Genomic DNA, 24,863 nt, shown 5'->3' with positions numbered 1-24,863 from the left:
TTATGCTTGCAGTAGTTGCTGGGATCTGTCCCTGCCCTAGTTTAGAAGTCTTCAAACATCAGCAAAGGCATTCTAAAGTGGTTACTTCATAAACACTCCTTGTATACTTTTGGTTTTGCCCTTCTTTTCCTCTTTCACACATCTTCATTTTATCTGTTTTCAGTTGTTGTTACTTTCCATGGTCATTTTCTTTTTTTATTTTTTTTCTCCTACAAAAAACAATAGGAAAACCACTCTGCAAATTATCATTTTGGAGAGGTTATTTTTATTTATAGAGATAATATCCTAGCAGACAAGAGAAGAAGGAAGAATGATCCAGAATGTTTTCCCATCTGATTTCAGTCAAATTCATATTGAAAGTTAAGTCTCACTATGCTGAATATCCATTTTCCGCAGCACCACAACTCTGCAGCTTTTCAAAAGCAAGTTCTTAAAAGTCCTGCAATAAAAGAGAAGACGCAAAGTATCTTGGCTCACTGCAACCTCCACCTCCCAAGTTCAAGCAATTCTCTGAAGAATCTTACTTCTAAGAACTATATCGAAAACATTTAAAAGTACTTCCTAAAAAGTTCTGAATGAACAATTCTGTACATATAAAAAAATTAGATATATGTGGGACAAATAATTTTTAAAAACATTCATAAATCCTGCTTAAAAATAGAGCATTCTGTTCTGACTTTTTCACTGCTATCTCTCAAGATATCCTCAGAAAAAAAATATTAAAATCAGAATTGTTTCAGTTCAAGTACTACCCACTGGAAGGTGACCCCAATTACCCAAAGAAGTGCTTAGCTTAACCTCCAAAATAATATGGCAGACTTTTAAAATTACATGTCTGAGACAGAACCATGGGGAAAGAACTAGTGTTCAAAAATGGGTTCCTTGACATTGCAGATGCAGGTTAAGAGCACTAATGCTTTTAACCTCACCATTTTTTAGTTCTGACATAACTTGATACAGAATAAATTGCAGGTCAGATGCAACAGAAACTGTCCCTTGATCTTGGTCCTGCTAAAAGGAACCCTGATGAAACTCTGGGTTAATAACTTTAAAATCTACTTTAGAAGAATGCAGTTCTTACTGCTGCCCAACTGATGACATATCCCCTTTTCTATGAAATGAGAGAAAAGATGTCACAATTGAATGGATGTTCATCATTCTCTACCTATGTACAATTCTAAGCCAAATAAAACAAGCAGCATACTCTGGTAGGTGGTGCTTAAGTTGTTCAGAGTTGTTAACCCCAAAGTCCTCACAAACCAACTTCCAGAATATAGGTTTTTATTTTAGTTGATCATGTAGGACTGAATCATTGAACCCCAAATTAAAACATGCCTCAGGCAACAAGTAAATTTCTATGTTACTACTTTCTAGTGCCTGACTGTAATGTGGGAAATGCCAAAAGCTTCTTGAATAGTTGAACTGTACATTTCAGCTAAATAATTAATATTATCAAAGTGCAGTTTCTTTTCTCTCCAGTAATGTCCTAACTTTTTTTTTTTTTTTTAGTCTGAGGCATTCCTCACAGTGCCCAGCTTTGAGAAAGCTGGAAAGTGAGATAATGGTAATATTCATGCAACAAAAGATTTTCTTGGAATTCAAAGGAACATGTAATGAATATTAAAATTTCATAAATATTATTATAAGCAGTACATTAATATACAAATATGCAAATAAACTAAGTTTATAAGAACCTGAACACTGAAAATATTTCATATTTTAATTTTGCATAAAAATCGTTTAAAGTCTTTGAGCAGAAAGACAATGTGATACATAGATTACAGTAAACAGTGCTGTGGGTCAGGTTTTAAAATATGAAGATCTGTGTGGCTACAACATGTTTTTTTCATTGGCAGAATAGAAAAAACAATTCCTGCCTAAATAGTAACCCCAAGGTTATAAAACCATGTAAGTGTTTTATAAAACCGTAGTAAGTGTTCTGATGACTGAAAAAAACACTACATAATGTGAAATATTACAGAATCTTCTCTGTTCTCTCATTATAACTTGATTTTAGGACCTTGAAAATACTTCCCCAAATGTAATCTCATTTCTGAAAAAAGAAGCAGGAACGGGAATTAATATTAAAATTTCATAGGTATTATAGAATATATCTATATATGTACGTATGTATAGTTATGTGCTACATAATAACATTTCAGTAAATGACAGATTGCATATACAGTAGTGGTCCCATAAGATTATAACTCTGTATTATTTTTCTTCTTGTTTTTGAGATGGGGTCTTTCTCTGTCACCCAGGCTGGAGTGCAGTGGCGCAACCTCAGCTCACTGCAACCTCCACCTCCCAGGCTCAAGCGATTCTTGTGTCTTAGACTCCCAAGTAGTTGGGATTACAGATAATGAAACACCATGTCTGGGTAATTTTTGTATTTTTTTGTAGAGGCAGGGTTTTGTCACGTTGATCAGGCTGGTCTTGAACTCCTGGCCTCATGTGATCTTTCTGCTTTGGCCTCCCAAGGTGTTGGGATTACAGGTGTGAGCCACTGACCCTGACCTGCAACACTATTTTTACTGTACTTTTCTATGTTTAGATAGACAAATATTTACCATTGTGTTATAATTGCCTACAGTATTCAATACAGTAACATGCTGTGCAGTTTTATGGCCTGGGATCAATAAGGTACACCATATAGCATGGTGTGTAGTAGGCTATTCCATCTTGGTTTGTGTAAGTACTCTTATGATATTTGCACAGTGATGAAGCTACATTGATAGCATATTTCTCAGAACATATCCCTGTAGTTAATTGATGCATGACATATATGTGTGTACATGTATGTACAAGTGTATGCACATGCTACATATAGCCTGATAGAGATAGTAACACCAACTAGTTATCAGATTTTTCTCTTCTTTTCTGCTCTTGCCTTCCTTTTGAGTGACTTCAACAACCAGGTCTCCTCTAAACCTCATTCAGTCTCATTTCCAATCTTTTCTTCCTGTTTCTGTCTGCCTTGGCCCATCACCTCTAACTGCAGTACTTCCCAGTTTCTCAACTTTGTGGGCTTTCTTGTCATCCATCTCAAAACTTCTGCATTTTTAAACATTCTCTCTACCTTACCATGCAACCCATATAATTCAACTACATGTTTGTCTTTACCCGTCTTAGGTCCTCTCTCTCAGTCTTTTCTCCTTTTCCAGATTGTCTTGCCTTCCAGGGACATTCTCTTGTGTCCTTATTCCCTACCTCCCCCAAAATCCCCTTTTCCTCTACTTCCCACTCAATGTACTCTCTCATCCTAAATACTGAATGCCATAAACAGTCATCTCTGTTCACTGACTCTCTTTTCTCAGTTCTTTATTTCCCAACCCACAGCGGTTTGGACTTGGCTATCGCACTGTCTCTGAATCTTCTCTACCAGTTGTCAAAATGATCACATATTACTAAGACTAACTTCTTTCTTCAGCCGTCTGACTTGATTTCTCTGTAGCCTGGACCACTACTTGTCACTCCTTTCTGAATTCCTGTGAACACTCCCTCGATGACTTTGCTTCCTAAGACAACTCCTAAATACTGGTATCGTCCCAGGTTCTCTATCTAGGATTGCTACATTTTTGTTTTCCTTTGGGCAACATCCATCTACACCTAAATGGCTAACTAATAAATTCAATGCAGAGAACTCTCAGATCTACATCTCCAACCCTGGTTTCCCTTGACCCCAGATCAGAATTTCTAATAGTGGTCAAGACATTGTCATATGAACAGCTGACCAAAAACTCAAACTACAAACAACCAATACTAATTCTATTTCCTCATGTTACTGACATCTGCATCCTACCTCATTCTTTCTTCCACTGCACTAATTTGAAGCTTCATCACCTCTTGTCTCTTAAAATATTATTTCTTGCAACTACAGATGCTCCTTGCCCTGTGTTGGGTTGCATCCCAATAAACCCATTGTAAGTTGAAAATACTGAGTTGAAAATGCACTTAGCACACTTAACTACAGAACATCATAGCTTAGTACAGCCTATCTTAAGTGTGCTCAGAACACTTAATTTACACTATAGTGGGGCAAAAGGCATCTCACACAAATATTATTTTATAATAAAGTTGTTGAATATCTCATGTATGTTATTAAATACTACAAGTGAAAAACAACGGTTGTATGGACAATCGAAATATGTTTTCTACTGAATGTGTATGACTTTTGCACCATTGTAAAGTCAAAAAATCTTGTGAAGCCATCTTAAGTCAGGGGCTGGCTGTGTTATGATAGCTTCCAAACTGATCTTTCTGTCCTCAATATAGCCACAAGAGTTATCTTACTAAAGCTTCATTAAAATCATGCACTGCTACTGCTCAAACACTGCTGTTTCCAAATTTTCTACAAAAATAAGGTCCACATTTGTTAGCATGATAGAGTATTCGAGGCCACTTACTTCATTTTAATCTCCTGCTAAAATATCCCCTTCCCCTACTCCCACCCCACACCATATTATTATTTGTCACTCTCCGAATTTTCTGGTCTCTGGGCTTTTCACTGTTTCTATCCATCTTTCTGCTGGATCATTCATCATGCTTCCCTAATCTCTTTCTTTACATTGAGGCTGAGACCCAAATTCAACTATGATCTCCTTAAATGGTTCCCAAACTACCCAAGTTGAATTTCATTTCTCTCTGTTCTGCACTTCTAGGACACTTGTTGAAAGTGTTCTAGAAGTGCAGAATAGAGAGATGAAATTCAACTGGGGAAATTAGGAAACCACTTGGACTTGAATTTTATTGCAAGTGTGTTTCTTTTCTCCATCAGATTCTTAGCTCCCTCAATGTAGGAAAAGTATCTTCTTTATCATTAAATTGCTTCGTGGTATCCATGTCCTGTGTAAGTAGAAATTGGACAAAATATATTTGATTTTTAAATGTTACTCAAGGAAAAAATTTTAGTAACCCTGAGCAATACCACCAAATGACCTCAGCAGATAATAACAACAGACTGTTCAAATGTGTGTAGACATGCCAAATGCGGAATTAAAACGTTTGGTTAATGCACATTATAAAATTTCCGTATGCATAGAATTCTTTAGTTTTTTAGGTTCATATTAGTATTGTCAATTAAAGCATTTAAGTAATTGCTCAATAAATATAAATATTTGTCAAAAAATGTGAAATGAATATATGGACACAGAGGTTCATTTTCTTGGCTTTCTGAAGAGTAAAAAATTACTTTGCCAAGGTGAGGGTTAAAAGAAAAATTTTCAGCCTAAGTTCCAGAGAATACAGCTCTCCTTTCACACCTGACTAATAAAATGCTGCAGGGTTTGCGTCCAAGAACTGTTTTCCTTATCCCATAAGGCAGCTACTCTCTAGAGGATGGCTTCATTTTCTCACAGCTGTCATCTTTTAACCTTATTTTAAAAATCAGATCTATGGAAGAAAAACACCTGCTCTTCCAGCAGGTGCATGAGGACGGAGCCAGCAGGAGTGGCTTCCCCAGTACCATCATTTCACATAGATTAGCCATGCCTGCAGAATGTGCCTTCACCATTCAAGTATCATTTAATCCAGAGTATGCATTTCAAAGCCAGTCCATTGTAACAATCACTGTTTGTGACATCCCATACCAGCCTAATTACTAAGTTGAAAATGCAGTGTATTTTGAGTTTCTGGTTAAGTCCACGTTGTTTTTCTTGCAGCCACATCCTGCTAGACAGCAAGGGAACATTTCATTAGCAGTGAGGATGCCTTTCATTTTTTCTTTTAATTTCAGCTTTTTGAAGAATTCTTCTTTGAATGAAAATGCTAGCAAAATTTGATTTCCATTTCAACTCGTTGTCACTTTGATTTATTTCTCTAAGCAACCAGTGAATGGGAACATAGAGCAAGCAATGAAAATTGCATCTCACTTTCTTTTTAAAAAGATTTCTCTCTCATTTTGGCTTTGAGGAAGCTTCTCCAATAAGTAGAAAGTATTGATGTATTGTAAGAATACTTGGTTAGTTCTGAAATCACAAAAGTCACTCACGGCAAGGGAATTTTACCTATTTTAATAAGACATTTTGTTTCTATCCGGAGTATGTGCGTGTGTGTGTGTGTGTGTGTGTGTGTGTAGAGTGTGTATGTACTTATACAGAGTCAATAGATATATTCATATACATTTATATATATATTTTATGTGTGTGTATGTATTTATAATTTGAATGTATATATTCACACACTGAAACAAATTTATGCTATCTTTATGCCAAACCAAATTTCAAGTAAGTTAAAATACAAAAGTATTTATTTATTTCAACTTATTTTTAATTCTTCTTACAGTCTTTATTATTCATTGAAGGTCTGTGCAAATCAGAGGGGAGGTAGAACAGACTTGGAAGTTAGAAAAATCTGGGTTAAAACTCTGGTTATATCACTTCCTGGCCCTTAAATTCTGGCCTTATTACTGTCCTCTCAGACTCAGTTGTTTGATTCATGAGGACTAATTGGTAGCATATGCAAAGAATTTAACACTAAACCTAGAATACAGAGCTATCCAGAAAAGGACTGTTATTAATCAAAGCATTATGTAACATTGGAAAATTCATAAATAACGTGTTTAGAGTATGGATGGAGTCTCCATCCTAGTTCCATACTATCATTTCACTGTGTGAGCTTAATTCCTAGGACTGTTTGACCAAAGGTAGAGTAGCAGCTTTGCTCTAAACATAAGGATCATAGGCACTCAGGGTTGTAAAAGAGATGGCTACCTACCTTCTTCTATGTAAACATCAAGTAAACTCTTCTCAGTTGAACAATTGCCATCCAATAAATACAGTTTAATTTTAATTGGTAAGAGGTCATGGAGAAACCTAAGAATGAGGACTGATTTCTTATTTTCCAGCACCTCTATATTCCATCCAACAGCTACTCCTATCAGCTATACCTCCAAGATACAATTGATAACATGTACCCTTCTCAACACTTGTGCCAGCACCCTAGACAAAGCCACAATTAGCAACAGCCCCTATGTCAAATAATCTTTCTGGGTTTAATTTTATCTCCCTATAGTCTGTTTACCCCACAGCAGCCAGAGTGATACTTGATGTGATTATTATGCATTGCATGCCTGTATCAAAGTATCTCATGTACCTCATAAATATATACACCTACTATGTATGCACAAAAATTTTAAATTAAAAAAATTAACATGGAAAAAATAAAAATCGAAAACATGGCATGATCTTAGTTGCAACCTCCTAATGGCTTTCCATTGTGCTTTAGAATAAAATCCAAACCCTGGCCATAGCTTGCCAGGTCATTTGAGATCAAATGCCTCTTCCTTCCATTCTCATTTGCCCACCTATTGCCTCATTCACCTGATCTGAACACTCACCTCCTCTCTGTTCCTTAAACCAGCCTAGTTTATTTCTGACTGACCCTTCTTGACCAAGCCATTTACATGTATCCCACAATTCTAATATTTATTACATCATGTTCTATATTGTTTATTTTGTTTATTATCTTTCTGAATGTAAACTCAGAAGGGACCGGGTTTTCCTGCTACCCACTGCGTCCCATGTTTGTAGCAGCATCTAGAACATAGCAGGACTTTGGTATTCATTCAGTTAATGGAATAGAAAGGCTTTACATTTTAATTACAAATATTTCATTAAGTCCCTCAAGGATAAATATCACATATCATCCAAATTTGAATCTCCAGCACACAAAAAAGTACTGTGCTCCCTCTCATGAGACAGTCTATGTGGGAAATAAGATGCAAATAAAAAAATAAATGAAGTAACTTTCAGAGGGTGAGAAGTATGGAGGACACAGGTATATTACTTTCCCAAGGCTGCTGTAACAAAGTATCACAAACTGGCCAAGAACAACATAAATATATTGCTTCAGAGTTCGTAAGGCTTGAAGTCTGAAGTTAAGGTGCCAGCAGGACTACGCTCTCTCCAGAGGATCTTCTCCAGCCCTTCTCCTAGCTTTCGGTAGGAGCTTGTGGTAACTCCTCGGCTTGTGAGAGCATGATTCCAATCTTCACATGTTGTTTCTTTGTGTGGGAATCATAGTCGACTTTCTTTATGCACTTGTGCTCTCCTCTTAATTAACTTTGTGAACATCTCAAGGTCAAAGACCATGTTGATACCTCTGGATGTATGCAGTAGTCCCTTAGTTCATTTTTTTTTTTAACAACAACAATATTTTATCATTGAGCTTAAGCCTTTTAAAACCAGGGGGAATGTTTCCTTTTCTTTTCTGGGCTTTACCGCTTCTTGACTTTTACCATACCATAATGTTCTCATGTGATTGTCATTCTTTCACAACTGTGTCAATAACCTAGATTATTATAAAGCAAATAATGTATTGATCTAGGACAGTGCTTGTCCTGGATCCTGGGTCTTCCCATATCGCTTCTTTCATTAACACCACATCTGTGTGTCAGACATACAGAATGAGAATATATAGCTAGAAGTAAATAGACTCATTTATTAGAGCAATCAGGAATAGTAGTCATGAACTTATTATTCTTATTAGAATGGATAGATATTTGGAAATGCCGTGTATTTCTACTGTTAATGGACCCCAAAGGAAGCTGGAAATAAATTGTTCATTAGGAGAAATGACATTTCATGTCACAGAGATTTTCCTTTGACCTATCCAAGCAGGTAAATTTAGATACTGAGAATAGTCACAGTGGGGTACATGGAAAAATTAACTTGTCAAACATCTATAATACAGAGATTGACAAATAAAACTTCTCCAAAGGACATTCTATACCTTTGACCTTTCTTTCACCTTTTAGGTAACTAACTTGATAATGGGGTTCTACTGTGTCATAAATTTGAGCTGTATTGCTGTAATCAGCCTGCCGTATGTTTCACTATCATTTCACTGCATTTAATATGCTATTGCTGATGTTTGCCTTTATAACTCTTTGAAATGACCTTTATGAAAGAAAATAGACTGGGCAGATGGGGAAGCGAGGACTTTTAAGTCACAAACTCAACACTACGTGTCTGAGAATAGAATTCCAGGGGCAGTTTTCTTTTTTCAGGATCTCTTGTGACAGTCTTCAGGGGACAAGCACATTATCCACAGAGCTATGCTATGCTCCAAAGTGACTGATCCTGCACAGGCTAATTGAGATACTCAAAATCTGACACTCAGCCAACCTTGTCAGTTGATAGTTTTACCAAGTATCCATAAGTCTGGAAACTTAGATGATTTCTTTATGTGTTTATGCATTTACAGATTGAAGATGTCCTTCTATATATTTTATTATGTTTTCCAGACTTTATTTACTCTGTCTTCTCTTGGAGTTTTGCTGGGCTTTCTAAAAAGTTGTAGAGATGCAGGCTCTCCTTAAGGAAAATTAACTTTTTGGTACGATTACATTTTTAAGAGTTTCTATAGGGTTCATTGAATCCTAAATTTGCACCATCTTTCTTGAGGGCAATTTGACAGTGTGTCCCAAAAGTCTTAGTGTTTTGCATCTCCGGTGAATTGGTAAGTCCATCTTTAGGAGTTCATCATAAAGACATAATCACAGATATGAATAAAGACACCAGTATATAAGTGTTTGTAAAAGTTCTGCTCATAAGAGGAAAAGGTATGAAACATAGGTTTTATTTAGCTTCAAGGCACAGAAAATTCTATTATATAGTCTCAAGGTAGCCTATTCCAGGTTTGCTTCAGTGGCTCTTTGATCTTATAGAGGAACCACTCTCTTTCTAGCCTCCTTCTCTGCATCCTCATTTGATGGCATTTCCTAAGTTTCATTTCTCTAGGTCATAAAGTTATAGCCATAGATCCAGAAACATGGCTGGGAAAACAAAAACAAGAAGATGGTAAATGGAGTCCTCACATTCATCCTGGGGAGGGGTGGCATTCCTCTGAAATCCTGTCCTAGCTGACTTGCCCTTACCTCTCAATTGCCAAAAGTGGGTCACATGGCAAATTCTAGCTGCTGCAAGGAGTCTGGGAAAGTAGGTGCCTGGAAAAACAGAATTTTCATGATTGATTTGGAGTAGTTTTGAATAATTTCCTATGGGCTAAGCATAAAATCATGATTAAATTAGCAGGAAAAGGAGAGAGAATGGCTATTGGATGGGCACTAACAATATTTGACACCTATGTGTCCCATAATTAAATATAGATGCAAGCAAACTTTTAAATGTTATAAAATATATTTAATGTCATGGAAGGTAATGGTTATATTAAAATATAGGTTTTATAATGTGCACTTTGGAAGATTACGTTAATAACGACAAAACCCTCCTGGACCCATTAGCAGGGAAAGAAAACATAAAGGCTTGGAATTAAAGTGATTATTATTATATTTTTATTAAAGTGAATTAAAGTGTCCAGTGATTATCTCTGGGTAGAGGGAATTGTTGAAAATCAGAGATGATAGTGCTAGTAGATTATGTTTGATCAAGTGATACTGTATGCCTGTCCCATATGTCAGCCTTTCTTCTACCCAACTCCTCCAAGAAACAAACAAACAAAAAATCTTATTAGGCTGTGTGTCTGAAATCCCAGTAGGCTCGTGCCCTAGGATAGAGATGTAAAGGATCTCTTCTAAACTCACTGCTCAATGAGCCCCTCACTTCCTCCACTCCTAGACTGCATCTTGGGACCTCCCATATTCTGGCGGCAGAAAAGACGACAGGAGGGAACAGGTTGGGCCTCCTAGAAGGCCCGAATCCAATTATGGCTTCAGCCTCTTGTGTGGAAGTGAGAAGAAAACCACACCCAGTTTCTAACCTTTTAAAATGCAGTGATTCTGGCACTAGGAAATACACCCTAAAATCAGCATTCCAGAATATAACCTATAATATTAATCCTCTGCTCTGGAAAGTGAGAAGGGAAGGGAAAAAAATGTTCCTTTCCTTGGCCCACAGGGTAATTTATATTTTATTTGAGTCTTGTAAATGTCCTACTATGAACATACTTTAATTCTGTAATAATAAAAAATATAGCATAAAACTTTTGATATAAGCTGCATATTTAATGAGATGTTATCTCTTTGTTTTGCACTCTGTGTTTCCTTGGTTATAAATTTTTGCTACAGTAAATAGGCAGTGATAGATACAGATGTAATGATAGATTTTGCATCTGATACAAGAAACAAAAATCGATAAGATGTTTATAACAAAAAGGAATAGTATCAGGAAAATCAATAGCCTAAACAAAATAAATTAAACATTATACACAAATTTCTTAGATTTGAGGTGAAGCTTAGAAGTAATCCACTTATGCCAATTTTTTTTACTTTCAAAAAGGAATTATCTCTACAACACCTCTGAGATAAGGTCATTTAAGTTCTACTTGGATGCTTTAAGTAACATACTATTCACTATTATTTAAATTAATATAACTTATATTGCCATGATTTATTCATTACCAGTCATTTACTCGTTGCGCTAAAAGCTTTCGTTTTAAGAACTAACCTTTTCTCCATCTCAAACTTGCAAATTCCTTCACAGTGTGTGCCTGGAGAGATGGATGCAGAAAGACAATGTTCTTTCTAAAAGTTTTACATTATTTATTTTTACTCAAATGATAAAAATTTCTACCTATATTTCTAATAGAGTATGTAAGCTCTTATGTTGTCACTATGAGGTACAATTCTAGTTTTTCCTGCTGATTACCAGATAATTTTCATGATTTTCTTTTTATGAAGAAAAGAACTTTCTTTATATGTGTCTTGTAAGTTCTCTTTTTTTAAATTAACTTTCCTAATTCTCCAAGTTAATTTTTCGTCTTTGCGTTACTGTTTATTCTTCTTGATGACTTTAGCTTTTACTTTTCTGTTATATTACTGTGTAAGCTGTATCATTATACAGGCCAAAAGTGCTTTTATTTTTTGTCTTTGCATAGCATTTTTGAATTATTCACATAACCTTTGCTACAGAGCTGGCTCTATTATGTTTCACCTACTCAAAATGTATGTGGAAGGTTCCATGTCTGATACAATTTTGTATCATCCCATGATGCTTAACAGAGACCCTTCTAATTGTCAGATTTGTCTCTACATAGGTGTATGTGAGAAGCAAACTATATCCTTAACCCATGCTGTAAATGTATGTATGTATGTTTGTATGTATTTGATTGATAATCACATATATAGTTCATGAGAAAAACTCTGTACTGAATCTAATAAAATATAACTGTTTATTTTCTTGAACCTTTAAGAAGCCTCAATACAAGCAACACTTAGACCCCTGTGTGGTCTTTTTCATCAGCTAACTCTTGATGTAGTTAATAGTTCTCCGAAAACTAGGCTTCTTGCTCCTGCTGATAATTTCTTAGAGGTGTTGGAAAAAGCTTTGAACAAAAAAAGGCAAATATTTCATAAAAGACTGTTAAATGAAAGAGTGATTCCAAAACTATGGAAACAATAAGGAAGTTTGAATCACAGCCATAAACCAGAGCACAGGGTTGATCCTGCCAAACTAATGCTCTGTACATATTGTGCATTTGCTAGCTCTTTCATATAAATAGGATCGTTCTAGAATATGCCAAGAAGGATGCTAATCTGTTTTTTCCTATAATGGTGCATTTGTTCCTAAAAGACAAATGCAAAACTACTTGTCTTCATTTGTTGTGCATCATCACATAAATATAGACACCCTGTCTGGTTTTAATTAGTAATTCAGATAAGATAAAAATTAAGCCAGAAATGCTGCTGATTTGCCATTTATCATGAAGATTCTAAAAGTCACTCACGACTTCTCCTCATAGCTATATCATGTACTTTATTAGGTACCACACAGTCTTGGAAGAATGTAGTATATATCTGTTCAAATTAAAGATTTTACACTTGGCCTCTCTCCTTCCAGTAAATATTTAGAATTTCAAATAGCCACAAAATGTTAATTTGGTTAGATATATCTCCTTCCTTTGAAAGAAATCAGTGAGGAAATAAGATACCTAAATGAATATCATACAGCAAATGAGAAATACATAAAATTGGGAAGTGCACTAATGGCGTTGCTTATGTAGTTGACCTAAAGGCAAAGTGTATAGGGCAGTACATAGTTTGTGAGATCACTCTCACACCTGACTTAAACCCCAGGTCTGTCACTTCCTAGGTGTGTGACCCCAGGCAATTTATTTAGCCTCTGCTTCATTCTCCTTGTCTGTAAGATTGGAATAATACCTTGCAGTATTGCAATGAGAATGAAAAAGGAAAATGTAAACAAAGCATGTGTACATGCTTGGCATGTATATTTTTATCATTATTGTTACTTTCAAATGTGGTCTCTCTCCTAAATTGACTTCCTGTCTTCACTTTTGTCTCTATATACTCTGTTCTCCATGCAGCATTAATAACCACTAAAAACCTTAATCCTACCAAATTACTTTATTGCTTAAAATGTGCCCATGGATGCATACTTTAGAAAGAGTACAGTCATTACCTTGCCTATGAGGTACTGAATGATCAGGTTTCTGTTTAGTTCACTTCTTCCCTCATGCCTTCTGCTCCAAGCACAGTAGTTTTTCTGTATCTTCTTTGTTTTTCTGTTTTTTAGTTTTTTTGTTGTTGTTTGTTTTGACACGGAGTCTTGCTCTGTCGCCAGGCTGGAGTGCAGTGACATGATCTCAGCTCACTACAACCTCCGCCTCCCAGGTTCAAGTGATTCTCCTGCCTCAGCCTCACAAGTAGCCGGTACTACAGGCGCATGCCACCATGCCCAACTAAGTTTTGTATTTTTAGTAGAGACAAGGCTTCGCACAGTGGTTCGTGCCTGTAATCCCAGCACTTTGGGAGGCCGAGGCTGGTGAATCACGAGGTCAAGGGATCAAGATCATCCTGGCCAACATGGTGAAACCCCGTCTCTAATACAAAACACATATTCCTTTGTCTCCTTGGGATGCTTATCCTCTGATTCTTCCCATGGCTTGATTCTTCATTTCATTCAAGTATCTGCTCAAATATCATATTTTCAGAGAATTCTTTCCTGGACGTGCCTCTATAAAATAGTCTCTCCTCCACCCCATGTAATTATCTGCACCCTTAACCCTTTTACTTCTTCATAGTGTGACCATTATCCGATTTTATAGCATAAATTCATTTGTTATTTATTAATCTGTTCCTCCAGAATTTATGCTCCATGAAGGCAGGTATTTTTTCTTTTGTTCCCAGCTATATTCCTGACAGTTGAGTGGTCCCTGGAATGTATGAGACAGTCAACAAACATTTATTAAAAGAATCAATGAGCAAATTAATGAATGAATTGTCTTTGGTTAACTAGTTTGGTAAACATACGGGGTTACTATAATTAAGATAGTTTTCTGAGGATATCTTCCTAAAGTCTATTAGTCTCCTATCAGCAGTCCCCCAGCATTGTGATTGATTTTGCTGTAATTAATTGACAAATGTATTATCATTTATCATTTGAGATTGTATATGTAGACAATGTAAGAGGGAGCAAAGATGTGCTAGGAAATGTTAAGATGAAAAAAGGAAGTGCAAATAATGTTAGATTAGGTTAAATTTAAAACAAAGGCATAAATAAGACAGAAGATATAGAATAATAAAATATATGGCCTATTCAGAATACCTAAGAGAAATGATCACTTATATACCAAATAACAGTATGTTTAAAAAACAAAAACAAAAAGTGAGACTCCAACACATTTATTAGTATAAATTGTAATTTTAACATGTCATTTTCAGGATTTGATATACAAATAGACAAAAAATAATTAACATAGGGTGGGCTATATTAATCCAATTAACCAAGTGGGATCTTTCAAAACTCCTATATTAATCATCCAGCTTAAATCAATTTCAAAGGCAGTAGAAGAGGCAATGTCAAATTGGCAAATACAGTAGGGAGGAATCCAACAACCAACTCTTTCAAACCAGTGAATATGGTCATCTCGAGCATCATCTCAAGCCGCTTGGCCTCCAAGTCATCCTGGAAGAAAAGAACTAGAATCTTCATAGATACATTTTAAAATGTCATTGTCTTAGTCTGTTTGGGCTGCTCTAACAAAATACCATAAACTGGGTGACTCATAAATAACAGAAATTTATTTCCTCAGTTCTGAAGGCTGGGAAATCATAGGTCAAGGCAGATTCAGTGTCTGGGTGAGGGCCTGCTTCCCGGTTCATAGATGGCCCCTTCTTGCTGTGTCCTCTCATGGTGAGGGGTCTTCCTCAAGTATCCTTTATAATATCACTAATCCCGTGGGTGAGGGAGGAGCCTTTATGTCCTAATCACCTTCCAAATATCTCACCTCCTAATATCATCACCTTAGGGTTGGGATTTCAACATATGAATTTTGATGGGACACAAGCATTGCAATCATAGCAGTCATCCTCATATAAACTTTCAAAGAAATAAAGACCATTAGGATGCAATATGAACAGAGGGACTGCTTCTGCAGGGAAGAAAAGGGAGTTCTCAAATGGTACCATTAAGCATAAGAGAGATTCAGGTAGGAAGTATTCAAATTCTACCTTTGGAGACAGTTGAATGAGAAGTGGGGCGATAGTGCTGAGAATATTTATTAACCTGAATTTTGATGCTGGGCTGTTCCCATCAGACAGTAGCAGATAGTAAATATGAGTAGCAATGACTGACCCTGATAAAAGGCATATGTATTGGAAAGAAAAAAATGTAACTATCCCTATGCACAGATTCCATGATGATCTAAGTGGAAATATCCATGTAATCTACAAAAAAGTTCCTAAAACTAATAAATGACCTTAAGTAGATTACAAGATACAAGATCAACACACAAATACCAATCATATTTCTATGTACTAGCAATGAACAATTAGAGACTGAAATTTTAAAAAAATATCATGTATAATACCTCCAAAAATTGAAATACATAGGTATAAATCTAACGAATCTACCAGTTCTCTAGACATAATACTATAAAATGCTGAGGAAAGAAATTTTTAAAAATCTAAGTAAATAGGAAGGCATGTCATGCCTTTGATTGAAATACTCAAAATAGTTAAGACATTAATTTTTGCCATACTAACTGACAGATTTGACAAAATCCCAACAGGAATTTTTATTGATATATACCATATAAGATGGTTGTAAAGTTAATAGAGCAAGGTAAAGAAATTAGAAAACTGAAACAGTTTTGTTAGATGAGTCACACTAATCATCTGAAGACTGAAAAACGGTAAGACAATTTGATACTGGTGAAGGAGTAGACACATATCAATGAAACATATCTGTTCTAATGAGCATGGTGTTCATAAGTAGATACTCACAAATGTGATCAGATTTCTTTTCACATAAAATTTACCACTTTAATGATTTTAAAGTCTACAATTCAGAAGAATTTCATTTGGCAATTGATTTTTTTTTTACAAAGGTGCAAAGGGAATACTGTGGAAAATAGATGGTCTTTTCAACAAGCAATGTTGGAATAATTTGAAATTAATATGCGACAATCTTGATTCAAACCTAATCCCTATACAAAAGGAAAAAGTCAAAACTGATCATAGAACTGTGTGTAAAATATAGGAGAAATCCCATCACTAGGATTTAGGACAAGAGTTCTCAGACTTGATAATCAAAAGCAGAGTCTATGAAATTTAAAAAGGTAACAAATTGGGTTTCATTACAATTAAAATTTTTGCTCTGTGAAATATACTGATGAGCGACTAGAAAGAAAACCTTCAGACTGAGGAAAACATTTGCAAGACATATCCAACAAAACATTTGTATCTAGAATATATTAAGAATACATAAAAAACTCTCAAATCTCAACAGTAAGAAACAACTCAATTTAAAAATAGACAAACGGCTTGAAAAGACACTTCATCCAAGAGTATACACAGATGGCAAATAAGAACATTAAAAGTAGTACATACTAACTAGAAACATATAAGAAAAGGAAATTCTTACACAGCCAATTTGGCACATTATAAAGCCATCTCAAAAGATAAATGCTTGAGAGGATAGATACCCCATTTTCAATGATATAATTATTATGCATTGCATGCATATATCAAAACATGTGCTCCAGAAATATATATGCCTACTGTGTACCCACAAAAATTCCAAATAAAATTTTTTAAAGGCCACCACAATCGATAAAGTAGTAATCTATTGTTTGTATATGAGACAATTTACTCTTTAGCCAGTCAATAGATGTTAGGGATCTTTTCAATTTTGGACTGTTATGAATAAAATAGCCTTGGACGTATTTGTACAAGTATTTTAGCAGAACTGTTTTAATTGCTATTGGAAAAATATCTAGGAGTGGGATTCCTGGGTCATATGGTAAATGTATATTTTACTTCACAAAATCAACCAAAATATTTTGCAAAGTAACCGTACCATTTTGCATTTCCAGAAACAGTTCCACATTTCTGCCAATACTAGGCGTTGTCAGGCCTCTTGATCACAGCCATTCTAGTCTGTACATATTCTAGTTTTAATTTCCTTTTCCCTGATAGTTAATGATGGTAGTTATCTTTGCATGTACTTATTTGCTATCTGAACTTCTTTGTTGAGGGTATGTTCAAAAATTTTGCCCATTTGAATTGGATTAGTAGCTTTTTAGTATTGAGTTGCAGGATTTCTTTACATTTTAGGATTATTTTAAAAATTCTTATTTTATAATAGTTTTAGATTCATAGAAAATTTGCAGAGATAGCAAGAGAGTTCCCATATATCTCACATCCAGTTTCTGCTATTATAAACATCTTACTTTAGTGTATTTGTCACAATCAATAAGCTGATAATGATATTAACTAAAGTGTATATTTCCTTAGCGTTTACTTTATCCCTTTTATCTATTTCAGGATCCAACTGAAGTTTCTACAGTACACTTTGTCATTATTTGTCTCCTTAGGGTCCCCTTGACTGTGGTAGTTTCTTAGACTTCCCTTGTTTTTGATGACGTCAACAGTTTTGAGGAGTGCTGATTAGGTATTTTCCAGTGTCCCTCAATTGAGATTTGTCTGATGTTTATATTGTGATTAGAATGGGGTTATAGATTCATCTGAGAATGTCTTTATTTTCCTCTTGAATCCTGAAGGATATTTCCCTGGACATAATTGTGGATTTCTTTGAGTTTACCCTATTTGAGGTTAGTTCAGGTTCTTGGATCTGTAGATTTATGTCTTTTATGAAACTTGGAAAGATTTTAGTCATATTTCTTTTAGTACTTTTTCAGTTCAAATCTCTCTTCTTCTAGAACTACGATGATACAAATATTAGCTCTGTTATTATGGTTCCAAAGGTCCCTGAGACTCTGTTTTGTTGTTGTTGTTGTTGTTGTTGTTGTTTGTAGGTACATAAGAGGTATACATATTTATGGAGTATATGAGATATTTTGATACAGGCATGCAATGTGTAATAATCACATCAATGTAAATAGGATGTCTATGACATCAAGCATTTATCATTTCTTTGTGTAACAAACATTCCAATTATACTCTCTGGTTATTTTAAAATGTATAGTAAATTATTGTTAACTATAATCACCCAGTTGTGCTATCAAATAGTAGGTCTTATTCATTCTATCCTACTATATTTTTGTACCCATTAATGATACCCACTTCCCACCCCCCACCCCCCAGATACCCTTTCCAGCCTCTGGTAACCATAATTCTACTCTCTATCTACATGATTTCAATTGTTTTAATTTTTTAGGTCTCACAAATATGTGAGAACATGCAAAGTTTGTCTTTCTGTATCTGACTTACTTCACTTAATGTCTTTCAGTTCCTTTCATGCTATTGGAAATGAAGGATCTCATTCATTTTTTTGGCTGAATAGTGTGTGTATGTGTGTGTGTGTGTATATATATATATATATATGCTATCATTGTATATATGCACTTTTTTTTAACTTTTAAGTTCATGGGTACAAGTGCAGGTTTGTTATATAGGTAAACTTGTGTTATGGGGGTTTGTTGTACAGATTATTTTAACACCCAGGTGTTAAGCCTAGTACCCATTAGTTATTTTTCCTGATCCTCTCCCTCCTCCCACCTGCCACCCTCCACCCTCCAAAAGGTCCCAGTGTATGTTTTTCCCCTTTATGGGCCCAAATGTTCTCATCATTTAGCTCCCACTTATAAGTGAGAACATGGGGTGTTTGGTTTTCTGTTCCTGTTTTAGTTTGCTAAGGATAATGGCCTCCAGCTCCATCCATGTTCCTACAAAGGACATGATCTCATTCTTTTTATGACTGCATAGTATTCCATGGTGTTATATGTACCACATTTTCTTTATCCACTCTATCACTGATGGGCATTTAGGTTGATCCCGTATCTTTGCTATTGTGAACAGTGCTATATTTATCTGTTGATGAACACTTAGGTTGATTCCAAATCTTGACTATTGTAAACAGTGCTGCAACAAACATTAAAGTGCAGATATGGTCCAATGCACTGATTTTCTTTCTTTTGGGTATAAACCCATCAGTGGGATTTCTGGATCATATAGTAGCTCTCTTAGTTTTTTGAGAAACCTCCAAACTGTTCTCCATAGTGGTTGTACTAATTACATTCCCACCCACAGTGTACTAGGGTTCCTTTTCCCCACATGTTCACCAGGATTTGTTATTGCCAGTCTTTTGGATAAAAGCTATTTAAACCGACGTGAGATAATATATCATTGAAGCTTTGATTTGCATTTCTCCGATCAGTGATGTTGAGCACCTTTTCATAAACCAGTTTGCCATTTGTATGTTGTATTTTGAGAAATGTCTATTCAGATATTTTGCCATTTTTAAATTGGATTGTCAGGAATTTTTATTTTAAGTTTGAGCTCCTTACATATTCTGGATTAGTCTCTTGTCAGATTGGTAGTTGGTAAATATTTTCTGCCACTCTATGAGTTGTTTTTTCACTTTGTTGATTGTTTTATTGGCTGTGCAGAAGCTTTCTAACTTTTTGTGATCCTGTTTGCCCATTTTTTGCTTTTGCTTATGCTTGTGGATTATTACTGAAGAAATCTTTTGCAGATCAATGTCCTGGAGAGATTCCCCCAAATGTTTTCTTTTAGTAATTTCACAGATTGTGGTTTTAGATTTAAGTATTAAATCAATTTTGATTTGATTCTGGTATATGGCAAGAGATGGGGATCTAATTCCATATCTCTCCCTGTGGATATCCAGTTGTCTCAGCACCATTGGTTGAAGAGACGCTCCTTTACCCAATGTATGTTCTTGGCAACTTTGTTGAAAATGAGTTCACTGTAATGTATAAATTTGTTTTTGGGTTCTTTATTCTGTTATATTGGTCTATGTGTCTGCTCTCATGCTAGTACCATGCTGTTTTGGTTACCTTAGCTTTACTATAATTTGAAGTAAAGTTATGTGATTCCTCCAGTTTTGTTCTTTTTGCTCAGGATAGCTTTGGTTATTCTGGGACTTTTGTGGTGTCATATACATTTTAGAATTATGTTTTTATTTCTGTGAAGAATTTTGATAGGGTTTTCATTGAATCTCTGCAGACTGCTTTGAGTAGTATGAGCATTTTAACAATATTATTTCTTGTAATCCATGAACATAGAATAACTTTCCTTTTTCATGTCCTCTTCAATTTCTTGTATTAATGTTTTATAGTTTTTATTACAGAGATCTTTCACTTCTTTGACTAAGTTTATTCCTAGGTATTTTATTTTATTTGTAGCTAAATGGGATTACTTTCTGTGTTAGACCATTCTTGCATTGCTTTGAATGAATACCTGAGATTGGGTAATTTATAAAGAAAAGAGGTTTAATTAACACCATGCTGTATAAGCATGGTGCCAACATCTGCTCAGCTTCTATGGAGAACTCAGGGAGCTTTTATTCATGGCAGAATGTGAAGCAGGAGCAGACACATTACATGCCAAGAGAAGGAGCAAGAGAGAGGTGTGGGGAGTCACACAGTTTTAAACAATTAGATCTCAAGATAACTCATTAACACAAGTATAGCACCAAGCCAAAAGGGATCCATCCCCATGGATTGCCACGATGTTGAACCATCCTTGCATCCCTGTCATAAATACTACCTGGTCATGATGAATGATCTTTTTAATGTGTTATTGAATTCAGTTTGCTAGTATTTTTTCAAGGATTTTTGCTTCAATGTTCATCAGGAATATCAGCTTGTACCTTTCTTCTCTCTTACTTTTTTTTGTTGTTGTTCTGTCCTTGTCTGGTTTTGGTATCCAGGAAATACTGACTTTGAAGAATGAGTTTGGAAATATTCCCTCTTCCTCTATCTTTAGGAATAGTTTGAGTAGAATTGGCATTAGTTCTTTAAATGTTTGACAGAATTCAGCAGTGAGGCCATCAGGTCACGGGGTTTTCTGTGCTGGGAGATGTTTTGTTAAGGCTTTGATCTCATTACTGTTATTGTGCTATTCAAGTCTTGAATTTCTTCATGGTTCAATCTTGGTAAGTTGTAGGTGTCTATAAATGTATCCATTTCTTCTAGATGTTCCAATTTATTGGCATACAATTGCTCATAGTAGCCACTAAAGGTCCTTTGAATTTATGTGGTGTCAGTTGTAAAGTCTCCTTTTTCATCTCTGTTTTTATTTATTTGGATCTTCTCTCTCTTTTCCTTAGTCTGGCTAAAGGTTTGTCAGTTTTGTTTACCTTTAAAAAAAAAATTTTGCTTCATTTATCTTTTGTATTTTTTGTTTCAATTTATTTCTGCTCTGATCTTCATTATTTCTTCTACTAATTTTGGGTTTGGCTAGTTCTTGCTTTTCTAGTTCTTTAAAATACATTATTAGTTTATCCATTTAAAGTTTTTCTAATTTTCTGATATGGGTGCTTATTGCTATAAACTTTCCTCTAAGTACTGATTTTTCTATTTCTTATAGGTCTTGATATGTTGTGTTTCTATTTTAATTTGTATCCGAAAATTTTTCAATTTCCTTCTTAATGTCTTCATTGACTCACTGGTCATTCAGGAGCATATTACTTAATTTCCATGTGTTTGTATAGTTTACAAAATTCCTCTTGTTATTGATTTCTAGTTTTATTCCATTGTGGTCAAAGAGGATGCTTGAGATGATTTCAGTGTTTTTCAAGTATTTTAAGACTTGTGTACTGAGAAGAATGTGTATTTTGCAGCTGTTGAATAAAATGTTCTGTAACTATTAGGCCTATTTGGTCTATAGTGCAGATTTAGTCCAATGTTTCTTGGTTGATTTTCTGTCTGTATGATCTGTTCTATGCAGAAAGTGGGGTTTTGAAGTCTCCAGTTTTTGTATTTAGTTCTAATATTATTTGCTTTACATAGCTGGGTACTCCAGTTTGGTCGCATATCTATTTACAATTTTTATATCCTCTTGCTGAATTGACTCCTTTGTCATAACATAATGACTTTGTTTCTTTTTAAAGTTTTTGTCTGGAAATCTATTTTTGTCTGACACAAGTATAGCTATTCCTGGTCTTTTTTGGTTTCTACTGCATGGAATACCTTTCTGCATTCCTTTATTTTCAGTCTACCTGTGTCTTTATAAGTGAAATATGTTTCTTGTAGGCAGCTGATTCTTTCCCCCACACCCCCTATTTAGGCACTCTGTATCTTTTGATTGGATAATTTAGTCAATTTGAATTCAATGTTATTATTTATTAATAAGGTGCTATTTTGTTGTTTTTCAGTTGTTTCATGGTCTTTCTTTCCTTCCTTCCTCTCTTCCTTTTTGTGAATGTGATTTTCCTCTGGTTATGTTTTATACATCTGCAGCCAGATGTATTGAAGCTCCTTTGTATGTTATTTATTTCTTTACTCTTGCTGCTTTTAGGATTCTTCCTTTGTCCTTGACTTTTCAGTCTGATTATTAAATGTCTTAAGGTAGTCTTGTTTGAATTAAAACTGCTTGGTGTTCTCTCACCTTCTGATACTTGAATATTGATTTATTTTTTAGATTTGGAAGGTTCTATGTGATGATGCCTTTCTACCCTAATCTTTTTCTCTACCTTTTCTTTAAGGCCAATAACTCTTAAATTTGCCATTTTGAGGCTATTTTCTAGATCTCATAGGTGTGCTTCATTCTTTTTTATTTTTTCTTTTGTCTCATCTATGTATTTTCAAGTAGACTGTCTTCAAAGTCACTACCTCTTTCTTCTGCTTAATTCTGCTTTTGAAGCCCTCCGCATTCTTCAGTATGTCAACTCAATGTTTCAGATCCAGAATTTCTCATTGATATTTTAAAATTATTTCAATCTCTTTGTTAAATTAATCTGATAGGATTCTGAGTTCCTTCTTTGTGTTATCTTGAATTTCCTTGAGCTTTATTAATAGAACTGTTTTGAATTCTCTGTCTCAAGGGCTACATATCTCTGTCATCTTGGAATTGGTCACTGATGCTTTAGCTCATTTGGTGAGGTCATGTTTTCTTGGATGGGCTTGATGTCTGTGTGTGTTCATTGATACATGGAGCTGGAGCTGGGGAAGGAGTGACACAAGCACCCCTGTGGCCACCACCCCTGGATCTGCCCCGAATCAGATTTGAAGCCAGCACAACAATGGGTCACACCTATGGTCCATGGTGACTGCTGCCAGGCTATCTAATGTTTACTCAAGATCCAAGGCTCTTCAGTCAGTGGTTGGTGAATCCAACCAGGCTTGTGTCCTTTCTTCAACAATGGCAAGCTCCCCACTGGTTTAGGGCAGGTCCAGAAATACCATCCAGGAACCAGGGCCTGAAGTCAGGAATCTAGGAATGTACTTGGTGTTCTACTCTGCTGTGGCTAAACTAGCACCCAAACCACAAGACAAAGCTCTTCTCATTCTTCCCTCTGCATTGCTGAAGCAGAAGTTGTCTCTCTCTGTGGCCACCATCACCCCAGGCCTATGGTGAGTATTGCTTGGCTACTTCCAATATTCATTCAATGGTGAAGGGCTCTTCAGTCAGCTTGCAGTAAATGCTTCTAGGCTTGAGTCTCTCCCTTCAAGGCAGTGTGCCCCCTTCTGGCCCAAGGTGGGGTCCAGAAAAGCCATCCAGGGGCCAGTGTCTGGAATCAGACCCCAGCAGCCTATTTGGTGCTCTTTCCCTGTGACCAAGCTGGTACGCAAGCTGCAAAACGAAATCCCCTTTACTTTTCCCTCTCCTTTTCTCAAGTGGAAGATTCTCTCCTTGTGGCCATCACAGCTGGGAATGTGCTGAGTCACACCAGCATGGCACTGAATCTCACTGAAGGCCCACAGCAAGTACTGCCTGGCTATTATTGATGTTTATTCAAGACCCAAGTGCTCTTTAGTCAGCAGGTGAGGAATCATGCAGACTGGGTACTTCCCTTAAAGGCAGCAGGTTCCCTTCTGTCCCAAGGCATGTTTAGAAATGTCATCTTGGAGCTAGGGCCTGGAATGGGGGCCTCAGGACTCTGCCTAGTTCCCTATCCTATTGTGCCTAAGCTGGTATGTATCCAAATTGCAAAACAAAGTCCTCCTTACTCTTCCCTCTTTTCCCCTCAAGCAGAGGGAATGAGTCTCTCCTGGGGCTAGGAGCTGTGCTGTTTGGGTTGGGGAAGGGGTGATGTAAACGTTCCCTTGGCTGCCCTCACTGCTTTCTTACTAGGTCATGTACATCCCAAGTTCACTGGCTTTGAGCCCAGCATAGAACCAGGACTAGCCCAGGAATTGTAGTCCTTGTGGCCTACACTGCCTTTCAAGTTTATTTAGAACCCCAGACCACTTTAGCCTGCAGTGGCGGGACTAACTGGAACTCAGGTTTCAACCACTGGGATGGACAATTCTCCTCTGGCTAGGGCTACTCTAAATTCTCCCTCTGTCAGTGCTGGCTCAATACTGCCTTGCGTTGCTTTCCGCTGTGACTGGCAGCAGTGAGTTCCAATGCAAAGTCCCATAACCATTGTGCTGTTGCTCCCTGAAGCATATAAATTCTCTCTCTGTGCCATGTGGCCACTGCCAGGGGTCGGGGGGGCGAGTGGTATAGCCAATTCAAG

The 24,863-nt window shown here is 36.0% G+C and overlaps 1 long non-coding RNA gene across 2 annotated transcripts in view; it reads right to left on the bottom strand.

Annotated features, from left to right (window-relative positions):
* Positions 1 to 246: 246 nt before the first annotated feature.
* The window catches only part of LOC135971668 (uncharacterized), a 58,890-nt gene continuing 34,273 nt past the window's right edge, over positions 247 to 24,863 (bottom strand). For both annotated transcript variants that reach the window (XR_010587919.1, XR_010587920.1), the window contains exon 2: positions 247 to 439. This is a non-coding gene — a long non-coding RNA (uncharacterized lncRNA). The remainder of the gene's footprint in view (positions 440 to 24,863) is intronic.

The sequence above is a fragment of the Macaca fascicularis genome, chromosome 7 (assembly GCF_037993035.2).
Source record: "Macaca fascicularis isolate 582-1 chromosome 7, T2T-MFA8v1.1".
In the NCBI taxonomy this organism is placed as follows: domain Eukaryota; kingdom Metazoa; phylum Chordata; class Mammalia; order Primates; family Cercopithecidae; genus Macaca; species Macaca fascicularis.
This window is presented reverse-complemented; position numbering and strand designations above follow the sequence as displayed.